The 18713-nt window shown below is 29.2% G+C and overlaps 1 protein-coding gene across 1 annotated transcript in view; it reads left to right on the plus strand.

The window, feature by feature from the left end:
- The window catches only part of LOC129984667 (chondroadherin-like protein), a 423788-nt gene that overhangs the window by 115319 nt on the left and 289756 nt on the right, over positions 1 to 18713 (plus strand). Inside the window, exon 2 of the mRNA XM_056094594.1 lies at positions 15725 to 15952. The gene's annotated coding sequence lies outside the window, so the exon portion shown is untranslated. The remainder of the gene's footprint in view (positions 1 to 15724; positions 15953 to 18713) is intronic.

Consider the following 18713-nt stretch of genomic DNA (forward strand, 5'->3'; position numbering starts at 1 on the left):
TTAGTATTGCGTAGATCTCTTCTTCTTTCTCATTGTTCGCTATTTCGCACCTAACTTGTTTTTTTCTTCCATTGCGAATCGGAATAAAATATTCAGCGTAATAAATGAGCTGCTAAAAATACAGCTGCTTGTGTTCCCGCTACATAGAGAAAATCATTTACTTTTTTTCTCATCTGGCAATGTAGGAAAGATATCTCTGATCTCAAAAAATAACTTTGAGAAACTGTATACTGATGTTATTAAGTAAAGTGTTTCTCTTTCTAAAGAGATTAAACTCAGTTGTTTAGAAAAGTCAATTCTGGGCTTAATATTTCATTTCACAATCCAAGTTGGTTCCCATATTAATATTCACATGATTTATACCAACATTTAGCAAAATATTTTGAAATGATTTATTATGTTTACTAATATTTTTGCAATATTTTTCCTTCCCCATTATCTCTATGGACAGGATAACTATGCATGCAGTAAAGTATGTAGGACAGGATAACTATGTATTAGTACTTTAAGCATGATAAGTTGGATATTATCAGTGAATTACGTGCTGCTTGGTTTGGTTATATTAACATCCCGTTTGAAGCAACACTAGGGCTATTTTGGGACGGACCTCGTAATTTTGAACCGCGGTTAGATGACGAGGACGACACCTGAGCTGTCACCCCCCTCTCCACACCACACCACACCAGCGGGAGGACGTTTGGTCATGACGGATTTAACGTGCAACTGACCCTTTTACACGACGGTTCTTCGGTGGAATCGGGTCACGAACTTGAAACCCTCCGGTTCCGAAGCCAAGACCTTACCACCAGGCCACCGAGGCCCAAATTACGTGCTGCGACATACATGATAGAATGGTGGGATTTATTGAGCTTCAAGTTTGTCTTTTCATATTCTAGGCCGTATATCAAATTAGCATTCATTTGGTTTATTCCGACATTCAGCAAGGAGCTTTAAAATTTTTACTTAGATAATATTTTTCTTTCCTATTAGCTCTATGATAGGACATAATAACACATTTATGTTTTTTAACATAAAAATGTTTGTAAGTTGAATACTATCTGTAAAGTGAGTAATGCGGCATACATGATACTAAAGTGGGATTTAGTGAGCTTCAAGTTTGTATTTGCACATTCTAGGTCGAGTACCAAGTTAGTTCACGTATGATTTATTCCAATATTCGGCATGGATTTTGAATGTTTTAGGATGTTTACTTTGATAATATTTTTGTTTTTCTCTAATAGCTCTATGATAAAACAAATTAATTAGATATGCACAATTATGTTTTTGTTTTTAACTTTAAAATGTTTGTAGGTTGGATACTATCTCCAAATTGCGATATGCGGCATACATGATATGAGAATCGGATCTAGAATTACCTAATTTGGTTCATAATTAGTTTTTGAGCAACAGGTTCTCAAATAGGAATGGTTTTCAAAATTATTTTAATTCATTAAAAAAGGTGAGAATTTTAGATTTTCCTTGAATAACTGATTAACATACTATCAGACACATACCATTTTATGTAACTCTAAAATTCAAATTTAGAATTTTCAGTCCATTTATATCAGTTCAATTCTTTTCCAATTTTAGTAATGTTTAAAATTTAGTATTAAGCACAATTTTGTTATAATGGCATTGCTTTATATAATTTTTGGCAAAAAATCCCTTTGCAGCAAGGTTATAAGTAATTAATTTAAATATTTTAATATTCTCTGTGCGAGTAGCAAAAAAAAAATAATAATAATAGGGTTGAAATTAAGTTTAGTGTGCTCTTCACCTTGTCAAAGATGCCAAGAATGCCAATTTAATCTCCAATCAAGATGGTTGATCAGATAAACAATTCCATAAAAAGTTGCTATTAGCTATCTTGAATGTTGAGTTTGAGACTTGGTATTCTTGCGAAAATGAAAGAGAACCTAAATTAGATTTCGATTAAACAATAAATTTTTCGGTTTATTAGACAAAGGCTGTCAAAACAAATTATTTTTTAATGTTATAAAAATTTATAGTGTTACTCTTTCTAAACTTTTGCTATCTAAAAGTCATGGAAATTTGTTTGGAAGTTAGAAACGGAATTTAATGCATATTGTTTTTAAAGTGAGTAGCTTCAATGGAAATACAATAGCGTTTATCTAGTACAAAAAAAATCCTGTCAGATACCAGTGTTTATTTTTTTCTATTTTTAAAAGAATTATCTATCTAATTCTTTTTTTTTTTTCAAATAGTAATTTCAAATGGAACATATTTGAAAAATATAATTTTTGGTTCCTTCTTTTAAGTCAGATTTCCTAAATGATATGAGCAGAAATCGCACGGATAAATATCTGATGAATAATGTAATCAATGCATGCTGTTTAAAAATGAATACATGAGTACAATAACTCATTTTCCAAACTCGCAGTTAATGGTTTAGTTGGAAAATCGTCATATACGAACATTAATAACCACATCTGTGGATAAAATATTGTTTTTACACTACATAATTTTTATTATAAACGTCTGTATGTATATTCCCAATTTCAGCATTTTAAAACTGACACTTGCTAACCGCACATAATCGAAACTTTAAAAGAACATCACTAAACATAATTATAGAGCAAGAAGACAACGTTCTCTATTAATTTTGGTTGTCCGCTCTGGATTTAGTTTGTGTTTTCATTTCTTCCTCTTCTAATATTTCCCAGGGAGACTGCCAAAAGATGCATGTCTCAGAAGAAACAAGCAGGTATTCTTGCTCCTGGAGGTTTATCAATTATGAAAAACAATGAGTTATTGCAATTCTGATGACGGACATACTTCTGTTAGAGGGGTTGGAATGGAGCCTGTAATAATGAGTGAGATTCCATAGGTTTCATGCAACTATAGTGACCTTAATTATTGATTTCACCTCAGATACCTATGTAGGGAAAAGTAATTATCCTTAATAGATTGCACAAATAATTTTATATCATCTGACACTCACTACAGATACATAGAGGGAAAGAAATAATACGAAACAGAATCAAATTTCATAGAAGAAGAAAAATAATTCAATTTGTAAGGCAGTGTCATCAATTAACAAGGTAATCAATCAGTGAAGACGGTGATCAGTGATTCAATCAGTGAGCCGGCGTCCTGGCATAGGGGTAGCGCGTCTTCCCCGTGATCTGGGCGTCCCGGGTTCGAGTCCCGGTTTGGGCATGGTTGTTCTTCTGTTGTTCTATCTGTGAGATGTGTGAATGTGCCCTCCTGTAAAAAGGGGTTGTGCAAGCGAATGAGTGATGCGTGAGTGGCAAAGTCGTACTCTTGGCCCTAGTTGGCGCTGCTATAAAAAATAAGAGACGTTCCCCTCATGCTTAAATCGCTGTCTTCGTAACAGTGGGCTTGTCAGTGGCAAGTGCCATAAGAAACAAACAAACAACAATCAATCAGTGAAGAGAAGATTATAAAATCTTGAGTTTTATGTTGATATAACTAAGCATTATGCATATTTTTATTTTAATAAATATAACATCAAGTCCTTTAACATCCGCAGTTCACTACCTAAGTATTCTTCTTTTTCCCCCTTAGTTTCAAACGGTAGAGATGTCTGCGAATCTGAATAAAATATTCCAATGTAATAAATGGGCTGCTAAAAATACGGGGCCTTCTGCTCTAACTACACTGCGTTTTCGGAAAAATGATTTACTTTTTCTCCCTTGGCAACGGCGGATAGATATCTCTGGTCTGGAAAGGAGAGAAAAAAAAAAGGGTGGTTTGGATGTAAAACTCGGGCATTAAATCTATGCAGCGCGGAATGCTTTTTTAAATAAAACACGACGAACAATAAAGCCTCGTCTTCAATCCATCATAAAACAAACATATGCACCTTGTGATATTCAGCCGATCTAATATTGAATTCCTCTGCCTTTTTTCGGTTACGACTTTTTCGAGGCTTTTATTGCTTTCATAGACTAATATTGGCTGTAAAATAAATAGAATTTTGTGCGTCAATGTGAAATGTTGATTTAATAATAAAGAACCGATTCCTTTTTGATTCGATGTTCTGAAATATTTTTTTTTCGTTTGAGAAGTTATTGGTTTTTATTTAATCAAATTGGGAAAGTTATAGTATTTATGTTTTAGGCGTTCAATAAACTTTTAATGCTTTTGTTCTTATTTTCAACCAACTTTAACGCTTTTTGGTTCTTGTTCTTGTTTTTATTTCATCTGTTTATAAATTTGAATTGTAGAAGTGTGAAGGGAACAAGAGACTCACAAATAAGTTTTTTTCTGGCCTTTTATAATTTAAAATAAGATTTCAAGCGTGTTGCTCAAATTATATTAAAATTTCTGTGCCATAGTCTTCCTTTTAGAAAATATTATTTACTATAAAATGATATTCATTATGTAGATTTGCCTTGAATCTGTAATAAATTTACTATATATATATATATATATATATATATATATATATATATATATATATATATATATGGGAAACAATTATTTTGTTCTAAGGATCTGAAGAATTTATAAAATAACAGCAGAACTCATAAAATCTTATCCATGACAAGATGACTATTAGCTAAATGAAAATCACGACAACCGAAAATATAGCTATTGAAACTAAATGAAAATATAATATACAGTTTGTGCATCGACTTTATTATTTGTTTGCGCAAATGAACAACAAATAATAAAAATCAATAGAAATAACTAAAATTGAAAATGCATAGAAAGAAAAAGCAGATGATAAAATTAGAAGGTGTCTCGTAAAAAAATAACATTAGTAATAAAATTATGTAAATACAATTTTCATGATTACTTAAGTTAATTCCTGACAAATCAGCGATGAAATAAAATTTCATTTGGGAATTGGTGAAGAAAATCTTTGAATTCATTAGAACTTAAAATCAATTAGTAAAGATATATTTATCGTTCTGTTTTATATTAGAGGGAAATAACTAAATAATGAACTCAAAAGATTTTAAATGAAACAGAGTTAAAGCATTAGGTGAAAAAAATCTGATTTCAACTTTTAAAAATTTAGGAAAGAGAGGAAAATTTGTAGAAATATCTCAAATTCAGTAAATAGAGCCAAAAGTATAAAAAGAAATCTCTGTAAAACGACAATTATTTGCTTTCTTTGATGGTGCATGATATTTTCTGCAATTATTAGAAGCTATAAAATGGGTAAATATGTTCAAAATCTCGTCCAAATATTAAATAAAAAAATTTCTTCATTACATTTTAATAATTCAAATTAGTAAGTTTAATGACTCACCATTATGACTACCTGCATATCATAGTGCCAAAAATTCAAAAAGAAATCTCCGTAAAATGGCAACTATTTGCTTTCTTTGATGGTGCATGATATTTTCTGCAATTATTAGAAGCTATAAAATGGGTAAATATGTTCAAAATCTCGTCCAAATATCAAATAAAAAAATTTCTTCATTAAATTTTAAAAATTCAAGTTAGTAAGTGTAACGACTCACCATCATGACTACCTGCATATCATAGTGCTCCAATATCACGGATGTAAGTAGAGATTGCAATACCGGACCAAAATTTCAATACCGGTATTCGGTATTTTTTAGATCTTAATACCGGGATACCGGTTTTAATACCGGTATTAGAAATTTTAGAAAAAGAAAGAAAACAAGGTGTTTCTTTGTTTTATTTGCCAGTTTTATAAGAGAGTGTAATATCACAAAAAATAATATGGAACTTATAAATTATAACAGTATATAAAGAATCACAAAAAAGTAAAGGAACAACTTATTTATTTAAATCACAAAAAAAGTGTAAATATCACTATTCAGTCTGTGATACTATTACAAATTTTTGAAATGTGATCTTAAAAAACATAATGCATCAGTTGTACTGTCATTAAAGCTGAAAAGTAATTTTGTGTAAAAATTACCAGCTGTCGAAACCACTCTTTCGGCATCTACGTCTACGTTCTTCAGATAGTGATTTGTGCTGTTTTTTCATGATTGCAACATGAAATTTATTGTTGCATTAGCTGTTAATAAATTAAAATCTCTCCCACATAATGCCTCTATAGTCAGTTTTATTGGAAGTAGAGCTGATATAGTTCTGGATATTAAGATGAATTCACTGTCTGAAAAAATTAATTTGCAAGTTTAAGTCGATTATTGCTTTTTGGATTGGATTTCTAAATTTCAAAAACCGTTCCATCATTAGGAGTAAACTGTTCCAACGTGTCTTAGAATATATTATTAACATATATTCTATTTTATTTTCAGTCAGTATATATTTTTTAATATGGAGTTTTTTGTAGGGGAAAGTTTAAATATCTTAACAATTTTTCGAACTTTATAAATTATAGGAAGCAATTCTTGATGGGTTAATATTTCATCCTCATTAGCAATATCTTCTTCCACAATTACATTGTCATTATCTTCATTGTCAATATCACTCTCACTCTTACTCTCTTCAATGTCGGAATCCGAAGTTTCTATATCCACAATATTTGGAATCTTCTGTTCTTTATTTCTTTGGTATAATACATCTATTACCCCTAATTGAAATCCATGAGCATAGCACAATTGCTGATTTGCACCAATCAACTTACCAGATTTTTTCATAACTGTTGCTCAATTAGTCGTTATAGATACAATATCTTCTTTCAGTTATAATCCATGTTTCGCTAAATAAGATTTAAGCAATTAATTAAGCCATTAATTAGCTAATTAATTTCGCCAGTTTGGGAGACATAAAAGCAAAAACGTATACTATTTTGCTATGTTGGCGATCCCTGAACATATAGTGGAGACAATTTAAAAAATTTCTAGTAAATACCGAAAAACCGGTATTTAAACTTGTGAATACCGGTATTACGAAATTGTAAAATGGCTCAAAATACCGGTATTCGGTATCCCGGTATAGCGGTATTGCAATCCCTAGATGTAAGTAAAATGGAATCATCAGGATACACCGATCGATGTACAAAGTTATACACATATTTCTTTTTTTTAGTGCAAATTCTCTAATTGTTTGCATATTAAATTTTGAATCCTAATAAAACGAATTCAAACATTTATGTAGAACTTGTTAGAGAAGGAAAATCAACATGTTTATTGGATAAAAAAACATGTCAGATTCACTCAAAATTGCCTGACTGGAAACTACGCTCGGGAATATAAGAAGATATAAATTTGAGAAGATAAGAAACGGATGAAAATATATAGAGAAAATTAATTTAAACTCAGGCAGTAAGTTGGAAGAGTGTAAAGTTATATAATTTCACAACTGTTTTAGATTATAGTCAATAATATTGATGGATTTTTCTTAGAAGTATCGTATAAATTGGCCAGTGCCTGCGAGATTTTCCAGTGCATTCTACAAAAACTCTACTCCGTGTGTAATAGAAAGCTGAAATATGGAACAGAGAATAATTGATATTATAATTGAATACTGGATTATGGAAAACGAATATTTATTACGCAAGTAAACATGAAACATCGATAACAAAACAAAAGAAAGAACCAGCAGCACTCCTTCGTGATGAAAAAACATGCTAAAAAGAAACTTCAATCATTTGTATGAGGCAGTCTGTTGAGACAAAGTTCGAATATTCTATAAGGATTTATGGGTTTCTGCTCCTGATTGAGACCTCTCAAAATTTCCTGCATTTTCTATAATTTTAATGTTTATTGTCTAGTAACTAAATTTACTGCCAAACCAATCCCCTGGCATCCATTCAGGTTCATGTAAAATTATCTCTAATAGTTTCTTTCCAGTGATGGCACTCAAATTGCCGGAAAACAATAAAAGAATTAATAATGCTATAGAATTCTTGCAATAGGATGAATGTCTCATTGACGTTGCATTGAAGGACTCCCATAAGAAAAAAGTCCGACTAAAAAAATTGTGGAGGAAGCAGTATCACTATAACATTGGCGAAGAACATCCTCATTTTGAAGCGTTTTTGATTACATTTTCCAAAGGGGATTTTGGATGTCTATTTTCTGCCAGCAAGTTTGTAAATTGATTGGATATCTAGACTACAGAATTAGAGTTTTGGAAATATTATAATAAATTTATAAATTCCCAATTGTCACAATATTTGTACTAATTTGAAATGTCTGTATTTCATAGTCGTATTATTAATTATATATATATATAGTTATTTCTCGAGAATATCTGATACATATTCGGAGAATATCTGAAATCGTAGAAATTATGATCATAGATTAATAAATTTTCATTTCTCTATTTTTTTCTTCGTGGTTATTTCACAAACAAATATATTTTTGCGTTTTTCTTTCTGGAATGCGTTTACAAGCTGGCATTTTTATGAACGTGTCGGTGACAAAACATTAAAAACTTCGGCAAAAGTGTTTATTTTCCCGATTGCCATTGTATTTAACTCTAGTTAATAGAGTAAGTATTATATCATTCAGTCCTATCAATATTTAGTCCAATCATCCATTTATTCTAAGGAAACAGAAATATTTTTCAAAAATTTAACTATTAAAAGAACATTTGTCGCTCACAAAATTTTAGTACCCATAAATTTGGATTATCATTAATCCTTTTGTTTACCATACTTAATCTTTACAAAAACATATTGATTTACATGATGCCATTGTAATGGACTTCCCACAATGTGTATAAATTTTGTATAATATAAGTAGATTATGCAATTTTTTTAAAAAAATTCAGTTTAAAAAATATATATAATTTAATTACTGGAATTATTTATAGGAATTTTATTGAAATATTTTTAAAAGCAGTATTTTATTTTATTCCATATATGTCTGAAGTAAAATCTTTCCCAGTTTTAATTTACAATATGAGAAATGGTAATTACCATTCAATTTCATTTAAATTCATAATTTTGATACAAACATTTAATTTTTTTTAATAAAATGCAAATGAAATGCGATTATTTTCTTTTCCACAACTCTTTTATGTATGCTATAAATAACTATAATCGATAGATAACTCAGTCATTTATTACTTTATCTCCGAGAATATAAAATAGATTGTTGGACATCTTAAAAATAAAATAATTGATTAACGTTACTTCAAAAATAATTGGAGGAAATTTCTGAAAAATTCGTAATTGTATTAAAACTTATTAGAATAACTATCATTATAAAGCAAAATATCTTTTTCAGAAAAATATATATAGCTGTCTTGCCATTTAAATTTAACTAACTAAAGGATGTTTCTCATATGGTGTGATATAACTAACAAATAAATTTAATAAGAAATCAAGATTTTCTAATCCCAATTAATTTCTGCACGGGGCAAATATCTTGTTATGCTCGTATAGTTTTGATTAAGTTTAAGCATTATCCAATAAACTTCTAAATTATTTTTATATATAAAATGGGTTACTATTTTTCTGAAAATATCTGAGCAAATATATCTCATCATTTATAGCAAGAAAGGAGACTAGATAATAGTTTTTATCTCACATGCAAAATGTTATTAAATTGTGATATAATTTACCACCAGATTATCTTATAAGATTATATAATTTGGAAATAAAAATCATTCCGTTTGATGAACTAAGTATTTTTAAATACCTAATGAGATAAGATAAAAAAGCGAAAAGTTATTAAAAAATACAATACCAATTTAAATTATATGAATAATATATTTATTATCACAAGAAAATATTCACTAAAAAGATAGTTATGTTATTGTAATTACCAATGAAAGTGACTGCATATCCATATGGGTTATGAAATATCAATATAAGTTTTCGAAATTCTATTACACTTTATATGTGATCTTCATTTTCTAATAATTTATGCGCATTTCTTCTAATATTTCTATTGGAATCTGAATTTTTTCTTTTCACAAAGTGTGTATGCAATAAGAAATTTAGATAGGAAAATACTCATTTTGTTTTTTAAGCAATAAACAGTCGGATGAGTTTCAGTGTTAAAAATGTTAAGTTCTATATTTAAAAGCAATTTTTAAGCATATTGTTTTTAGTATAATGAAAAAAAAAAAAAAAAATTTGGTTTTTGGTCATTATTGGTTCATTACTGTTGAAACTTGAAATCATTTTTTAGTCTAATTCAATACTAGACAGATCACTTGTTTCAAATCCGAGCTTAAATTAATCGATAAGTAAGTTTTAAACCATTAAAATATATCATTATCATTGACAACGCACAGTTATTTAAAATTATAAAATTCCAGCCTATCATAAAATAAGAAAAGTTCATCATAATAAAAACGAAACAAATCAAAGTGAATAACACTATCTATCAAAAATACGATGATTTTTGTAAATAACTGAGAAATAGAAATTTTTTTTAGGGGAAAAAAATGTTTTCGAGCGAAAATGAAAATATTTAAATATATTTCTCATTATTCATTTCTTTTCCTACTTTGGAAGATACTCATATTGTCACTGAAAATATTACAAAAATTCAATCTATGATTTTTCTTTTATAATACATGCGCTGCAATGAGACACACGTTTACGGTTATAACTGTGCAATATTGCTACGAATGTGTAATCTTACTTCTCAACGCAGTGCATCTCCTGGTAAGAAAGATAGTTTTACAGTTCTGATGGATGTTGAGCAGATGCCGGATTAATGGTCATAGCGATAGGTGTATAGAGATTTTTGCGATAAGTGTATTAGAACACAAGTGATGATAATCTTTCTGGAACATTTCTTGTTCTATCACAGATAACTATAAAAATCCAAGAGACAGACTGAAGTCAGCTGTGTTTGAATAGATAGTTGGCACTCACGTTCAGCTCAAGCATGTAAACAATAGAGAAGAGAATTTACTCGAGAAGGCGTCAGTAATTGTGAGAAATCTCTCCTTGTGAGTAGCAGAAGTTCGAGAGGCGTGAATAGTTGTGTGAAATTCTCCTAAGCGCACTAAGGAGTTATCTCCGTTCTCTTTGTGCTGTTACGGTTGTTCACTATCGATTTGTCGTTTGTCTACCGCTGATTATTATAAGTACTGGTTCTAAGAACGCTTCGGCTGCATTTTGTTGACTACCTTGTTTATATTGTAGAATAAAGAGTCAATTCTTAATTATGAATCTACTGAATTTTTCAAAGTAACTCACTGCAACGAACCTTATATTTTGAATACTAGGAAATTTTGTAATAATATCTAATTATTAAAAAAAATGGAAGATATTAAGGTTTTATTTATTATTTCATGCAATTAAATATTATAACGTATTACATTACATTATTTGCTTACTCTACGAAGAGAAAACTCCTTCTCTTCGTAAGATGAAAATGGAAATCGATTATCATCTTAAATATTTAGTTTCTCTGAAATTTGGAAGGTATTAAACAAATTTTACGTTAAGAAAAAAGCTATTTTTATTAATACATAAAAAGTCTGTTAAAAGAATTGATAATTTTAATATTCTATTTTATAGATTTAAAAACGTTTGAAATGCTTCCATCTATACAGCTTTTTTTATTGTATATCTACAATTTCACCGATGAAAAAGTAAGCGAATATTTTATAGTAAATAATGGTCTATAGAAAAATAATGGTGTGTTTTAAATATAACTTTTAATAACTTTTCTATTTGAAATCATGCCCCATATTGTGTTCATTCTGGAATTTTAATATTTTGTTTATAAAACCTAACCTAATTCTACTACTTTCGAAATTCATATTTGATGCAATTTTATGACAGCTTTGACATTTTAAGCTGAGTACCATTTTATATTTATTAGTGAGTAAGATATGAAAATTAAAAAAAAAAACATATTACTCTAATTTTGCAAAGATTGATAGCGCTTATATTATTCTAACTTCACTGTTGCAAAAATAGATAGGAAAGTAAGATTAAATGGTGTGATTTAAAGTTAAGCCATAACTCAATGTACCTGAAAATGTGAAATTTAAAAGACATTATTATTTTTTTTTTTCATTAAAAAACATTTTTTAGCTGCCACACAGAAAATTAATTTAAAGAAAATCTGCACAATCGAGTTTTCCAACAGCGCTTGACTTGAAATAATTCCATTTTGTTTACTTTACCGTCTTTTTTTCGTTTAAAATAAATACCACCTGTCAGAATAGGATAGCATGAGATCCAATGAAAACATCTCCAGGAAACCACGTCTTCTGGAATGAAGATTTGTCGTCTACAAGCGACGCTGCTGCCACTGGAAGAAAAGTAAAAGAAGTCCCGCACGTGATCCAAGTTTCTTATGATGGATTATCTTCACTTGATGAATCGCCTTTTAGGCCTCTTTTGTTGAGCGTCCCTGCTTGCTTCAACAACTGATTTATTGGATCTTGCGAGCTTTCTTTTGGCTATTACTTATTACTTTTTGCCGCCAAGGCGAGCCATTTTATGGTATAAACGAATCTGGTCGCGATGTTCTGTAAGTTATGTTTTGCAATTTAGCCATCATTTATCATTTCTTGGTGTGATTTTTGGAGGAAGTTTTAATTTTTCTTTTTTTTACTGCACAGTAATTTTCAGTGACAGATTTAACTTTTCTTGCTGGTTCTTAATTCTTAATTAGTTCCGTTTAGAAATCGTAGCTTAAATATTTGGTGCTTAGAAACAGATTATTTTTTGCTCTAAATGAGTGTGTGTTTGAAAGAAAGAAGACTTTTTTTTTGCGAATCTTCAGTCAGGTTTAATTTCATATTATGGGGAAAAAAATATTTTTTGTTTCAAAATTTATTTTATTTCCGCAGTTTTATAAAGAATATGAAAATAGAATTAAAAAGAATATGACCATCATAAAGAATATGAAGTCATTTTTGTTTTCAGTATTAATATTTGCACTGATGTATTATTATGATTGTGAAACATTGTCTGATTTCAGTCAGAAAGAGAACCACAACCCAGCATAATTTCAAAGGAAGTTTTATGCTATAAAAGACCATTAAATAACTATAAATCTTTAAAGAAATTCAAAAATATGTAGTATTTATATAGCATTAAAAAGTCGTTATTCAATCAATAAGAAATTCAAAAGCAAAATATTTTGTGGTTACTTTGTGAATAGAAAGCTTTTTAACTTCTCATTAGACAGATTATTATGATCCTTTATTATAGATTCATCAATTTCTTAAAATAATTTTACTACTTTTACTAAAGTGTCTTCATTTTTAGTTCTTGTAAGAAATTTCTAAATGCATTTATTTTCATGCAAACTATTTTATCTCATTAATATTACAATAATATCCCTCATACTTCCTTCAAAATTTTCTGAACATATGATGCTTTAATAACCACCACAAACTGGCGACAATGACCCGACGGAAGACACACCGAAAAACCTGAAGGGCCGAATCACTTTAATAGCAACACTGGAGGGAACTGAGGTTGAATCCTAAGGACCATCACCAGCCACGGTACAATCCTTCCCTTGAGAAGTACATCGCGTCATCAATGGGAGGATCCAGACCCCCTCCTATTAGTGTTCCCACCATGGTAGCAAGAAAAAAAACTACTTTGCCGGAAGCTTCTAGGAACTGGAAGTCGGACCCCTCCACCCTCCCCGTTTGAAAAGGGGCTTCAATAAAGTTAACATCGTGATACTAGGAAAGAAATTACTAGGTTTTACAATTTTCGTATTTAGTAATATAACCATTAAATAACTTGATGTACGCAAATAAATTTTAAAAAATATAAAGTAAAAGCACATGATTTTTTGTGAGTTGATCTAACTGAAAGGAGTTGTGTTTTCTGGACTTTGATAGAACGGATTATGTAAATGGTTGAAAAAGCGCTAAAACAATATTGTTTGAAAGAGGAATGCTAAATTTAAGCAAGAGATATGACAGATTGTTTACTCTTAATTTAGGTCATGAATTTAATCGTATTAAGAGGAAAAGTTTTAATTTTTATAATACCACTTATGAAAGGTTGCTTTTTTAATATATTTAAAAAAAAATTTTAAAATACATATTTAAAATGATAAATACACTTAAGAACTGTGTGAAGTTTTTGGCAACCGTAACTCCCTATTCCTAAAAAAGAAAAAAAAAATTCGGATAAGCAAATGAGGTAATAATATCATTTTCATCATTGCTATATAATTAATACTAGCAATGATGTGGAAGATTGGGAAAACTCATTCAAATCTTTTTAAAAGACGCAACGAACTCATATGGAAAATTTATAATTTATTTAGTTTGTCAAAATATAAATGAAAATTCATTCAGTTAAATTAATTAAATCCATAATGCTGCACTTAATACTCATATTCAATCAACATATCAGACCATGATTAATATATTTTGATAAGAGCTTACTTATTTCTAAGCTTATTTATATAAGAAACTGATATAAGTAAGCTTACTTATATAAGAAATATATAATTAATATTCAGGTTATTTAATATTTTGCCTCTCCCCCCTCCCACTTCAAATATTCTCCATTTTAAATAAAATTCAGAAATAAACATATATAGAAGAAATAACTTCAAAATTTGTCATTTTTTTCCTTTATTAATTAGAAGTGTTTCATCAGAGGACGATGAGGATTTTTTGATCAAATCCGTATTTATTCATAAATCGTATGAAATAAGAAATACATTATAAGTAGTTAAGATATTCATTATTTTGATTTCCACCTTCCACTTCAAATGTTTCCTATTTTAAATATTGAATACAACTTCATGATTCAGAAATAAACATAAATATCAGAAATAAAAAGAAAAACTGTCACTTTTTCCTCAAAATTGAGCCGGTGGCAATACCAGGAATTTATCAAATTATGAAGTAATGATATTCATTTATGAGAGTTCAGTTGAAAGTGACCTTCGGCACTCGCATAGCAAAGTGGTTGATGGCCGTTGAATTTATACATGTGCATGAGTCAAATGCTTTAATAGATGTTGACATCTGAGATTAGATGCACTATAAAAGAAATAAACAAGTTCTTGACTGATGTGAGCTTTATAGAAGGTCTCTTCTTAGTTTGAAAATTGTTGAAACAATAGATGAGTAGGGAATACATTCTGGTATAAAAGCAAGAAATTAAAATCATATATATAAATGTCTGTGTGCGTGCGTGCGTGTGCGCGCGAGCGATGGAATTTTGGTAGGGATTTCTAAGTAGTTGATCACGTGTCGACTTAGGAAAGGGAATCTTATGTATCTTTAAAAGAATATTGTAAGCACCAGGAATATTTATCTCTTCACTCGGAACGGCAGAAAATGCTAAAGTCATCAGTTATCTAGAGAATGTGTTGAAAAAAATTCAATAAAAAGAGATAAATGTATCAGGAAATAATAGAACCTAATAGAATGATGTTAATATGGGCTAAATTAAGGAAAATAATTATGACTGAAATTAAATTCAGAGATATTGTTACATATATATTAAATGTTTTTAAGAAAAGATATCTGAGAAAAAATATAGTTCCTTTATTTTATGAATTATCGATACAAATATTTTATTTTAATGCATTATTTTATAGGTGTAAGTATGAAGAATTATTTATTATATATATTTCCTTCTAAACACCTTTATACTTATTGCTTTTCTCTAATTTAAAAAAAAAATCACCATGAATTTATTTAGATGACGTCTTATGCAGACCTTATTTACACTTTTTTCGTCCTTTCTCTTTGGGGTAATTATATATATATAGATAATACTATGTATATATACGTATATATATATAGTATTACCCCAAATGTATATCTATATATATATATAGATTAATAGATATACTATATATATAAATACGCATATTCGTTACAACTTTACTCTTACAAACAGGATGATTAATTTTTAATATTCTTCTTTCAGATGCCCCAGAAATGCTTTTAAAGTGAGTGCCGTCAAGGAAGCCAGAAAGCAGAAAAAACATCCGCTGCTGCAGAACATTCATTCTAGCATTGAGTGATTGCCATTCTGCGCATCTTAGGATATAAACTGCGCAGACGAACTTTTTTGGTCTGTGCAGACGATCATCGAGGAAGATCCATTGGAAATATTCCTCAGATGCTGTTCAACACACTCTGTGACACTGTATCGGTGAGTTATATTTTTTTTTCTTTCTCGAAAGGTGTAGATCTATTGAGAAGTGCGAGGATGAAACTAATACGATACTTTATTTGTGTGGATACACTGCCACTTTCAGAATAATCTTATTACGTCTCAATGCAGCATTCCTTGTAAACCTTCTAATTATGGAATGTTCTGTAAATACGAAACAAGTTTTAATAGCACGTGCAAACTCTTTCGATTCATTTTTCTATTTCCGTGATGTTGCAGTACATTCTTTTAGTCGTGGCACTCAAAATACAATTCATCCCAGAATTGCAAAAATTTGGTGTACTGAGTGTAATGTCACTAAGGCAGATATGCTGGATTTCTCACAAAACAATGCGTGCACTCAAAGCAAATGACTCATGGAAGTATTAGTATAAACATGGTGTATTGTGTGAAATGCCCTTGTAGCGGATTCACCGAATTTCACATAAAATATTCTGGTTTTTTCCTACTTTGTGCTGGTAATTGTCCACGCATTACAGAACTAGTTTCAAAATTTTTTGATACCACCTGATATAATACTATTTTGACAATCAATAAAACAAATTTATGATTTATTACAACAATGCGATAACAATACAACTGGACATGCAAAAATGTTTTGTTACGTATTTAATACAAGAATTCAGGTATTCCTGTGTGGAACTTATGAAGGCTGAGCGCTTATAACAAATACAATTTTCATAAAAACTTGGTTACTACTAAACTGAATTAATAGAAAAATTCATTTTTGTGCAATATAATATTACGGATATAATGCAAAAATGAAAAATAGTACAAATTAATAACCGAACATAATCTAATACTTTTTAATCCAAATAATTCATCCAAAATAATTGATATCAACTCATTTGACAAACAATAATATCTGCTTAATGATTTGTGATTACAATACCAAGCGATTAGAATACAAATGGACATGCACAAATGCGTTATCGCATATTTATACAAGAAATCGGATATTCCTGTGTGGAAACTATGAAAACTGTGCTCTTATGATAAATAGCAGTTTCATAAAAACTAGGTTACTACCAAACTAAATTAATGAAAATACTCATTTCTTGTTCAATATAATAATATGGATATAACACAAGAGTGAAAAATAGTATTAATTAATAATGGGACAAAATAATCTTTTTTTGTTTATCTAAATAATTTACTCAAGATAATTTGAGAAACTCAGGATATATGTTAATAAATTAAGCCTTATGAAAAACTATAGATACTTTGCATTTTTAAGATATAAGAAATTTCATACATATTACAACCATTTTAAAATTGAAGAATACGATTTACATCCCACATTAGAATTGCAGCTATGTAATCATATTTGAATGAAACTTGTTAACGGCATGCCTATCTGCCGACTTGCCTAATATAGTATCGTGTAAAGGAATACTTATTATTTATTAATACATTAAAGAAACAATTATGAAATGGAGAATGCATAAATTTTAGTATGTGTATGCTACACCATTATTATAGAATATATTAATTTTTCAGAAAAAATAATGAACAAAGCATCTGTCGTGTAAATTATGTGTCACAATTGGGACCTATTTGCCAATGGGAGAATGCAGAAAATCACTATTCCATTTTATTTTCTGATTACACAGCTAATCCAAAAATGCGTGATAATGCTATCCACTGCTGCATCATATCAATACATGCACCACTGCCTTTGGGGATCTCCGTAAAATTGAATTTGTAATGTAGTTTTGAATGGTAATTATATTCTGGATAGAGTTCTGTCTTGATAGATTAGATAAAATGCAATCAATTATCAACAATTAGTTCTTTACTTGACAATAACGAAGAATACTTTCGGGTATCTGACTTAAACCGAAATTCTGAGCCACCTGTTCGACTGATAACATTATAATTTTAGGGGTAGATATTTAATACATATAATATATATAAATTTTATTAGAAAAAATAAATTTTGATTTGAATTTGTTTAAATAAGTAAGTAATTTTTAGCACTTTTTTCTATGTATCGGATTTTATTTTAAATTTAATTTTCTTTTAAAAATGCATTTTACAAAATATTTTGTAAATGTTTGTTTACTTCCAGTAGCCATTTACTGAACCTATTTTCAGGATAATGTGACAGTTATTTACAGGCTATAAACATGATGTAAAAATGAAATTTTGAATGAAAAATTTATTCGAATTTTTCAATTGAATATTAACTTTATATATTTTTATTTTATTTCGTCGAGTGGGCTTCAAAACTGATTTATTTTACTAAGTTTTTGGAAATTTTCTTATGTCTCTGATAATGTAATATATATATATATATATATTAAACATATAGCTACTCTCGAAGATTATCCTTAAATGTTTGCTTACTTCTATGCATTATTTAGTATGGAGGAACATATTTATCAGACTATGCAACTTAGATCTTGAGGAAATATCGGCATGATTTGTAAATGAAATTTTTATTATTAGTAAATATGAATGTGTGCATGTATATATGTGTTAATGCTCTATAGTCCAGATCGTTCGACCTACATCTATCAAATTCCTCGAACATTAAGCTGAATATTGGCGGTATTCCATGAAAATTTCCGAAATTATTATTGGACAAAATGAATATTAAATCATTTAAAAAAAACCTATTTAATCATATAAATTTGATAGCCCTGCGATGCTTTCCCGAATTTCGACACTTTTTAAAACACAACATTTTTTTTCTCTTATTTCCAACATTAGATTATATTGGTATTTTGAAATTAAA

Source organism: Argiope bruennichi, chromosome 9, assembly GCF_947563725.1.
Source record: "Argiope bruennichi chromosome 9, qqArgBrue1.1, whole genome shotgun sequence".
Lineage (NCBI taxonomy): Eukaryota > Metazoa > Arthropoda > Arachnida > Araneae > Araneidae > Argiope > Argiope bruennichi.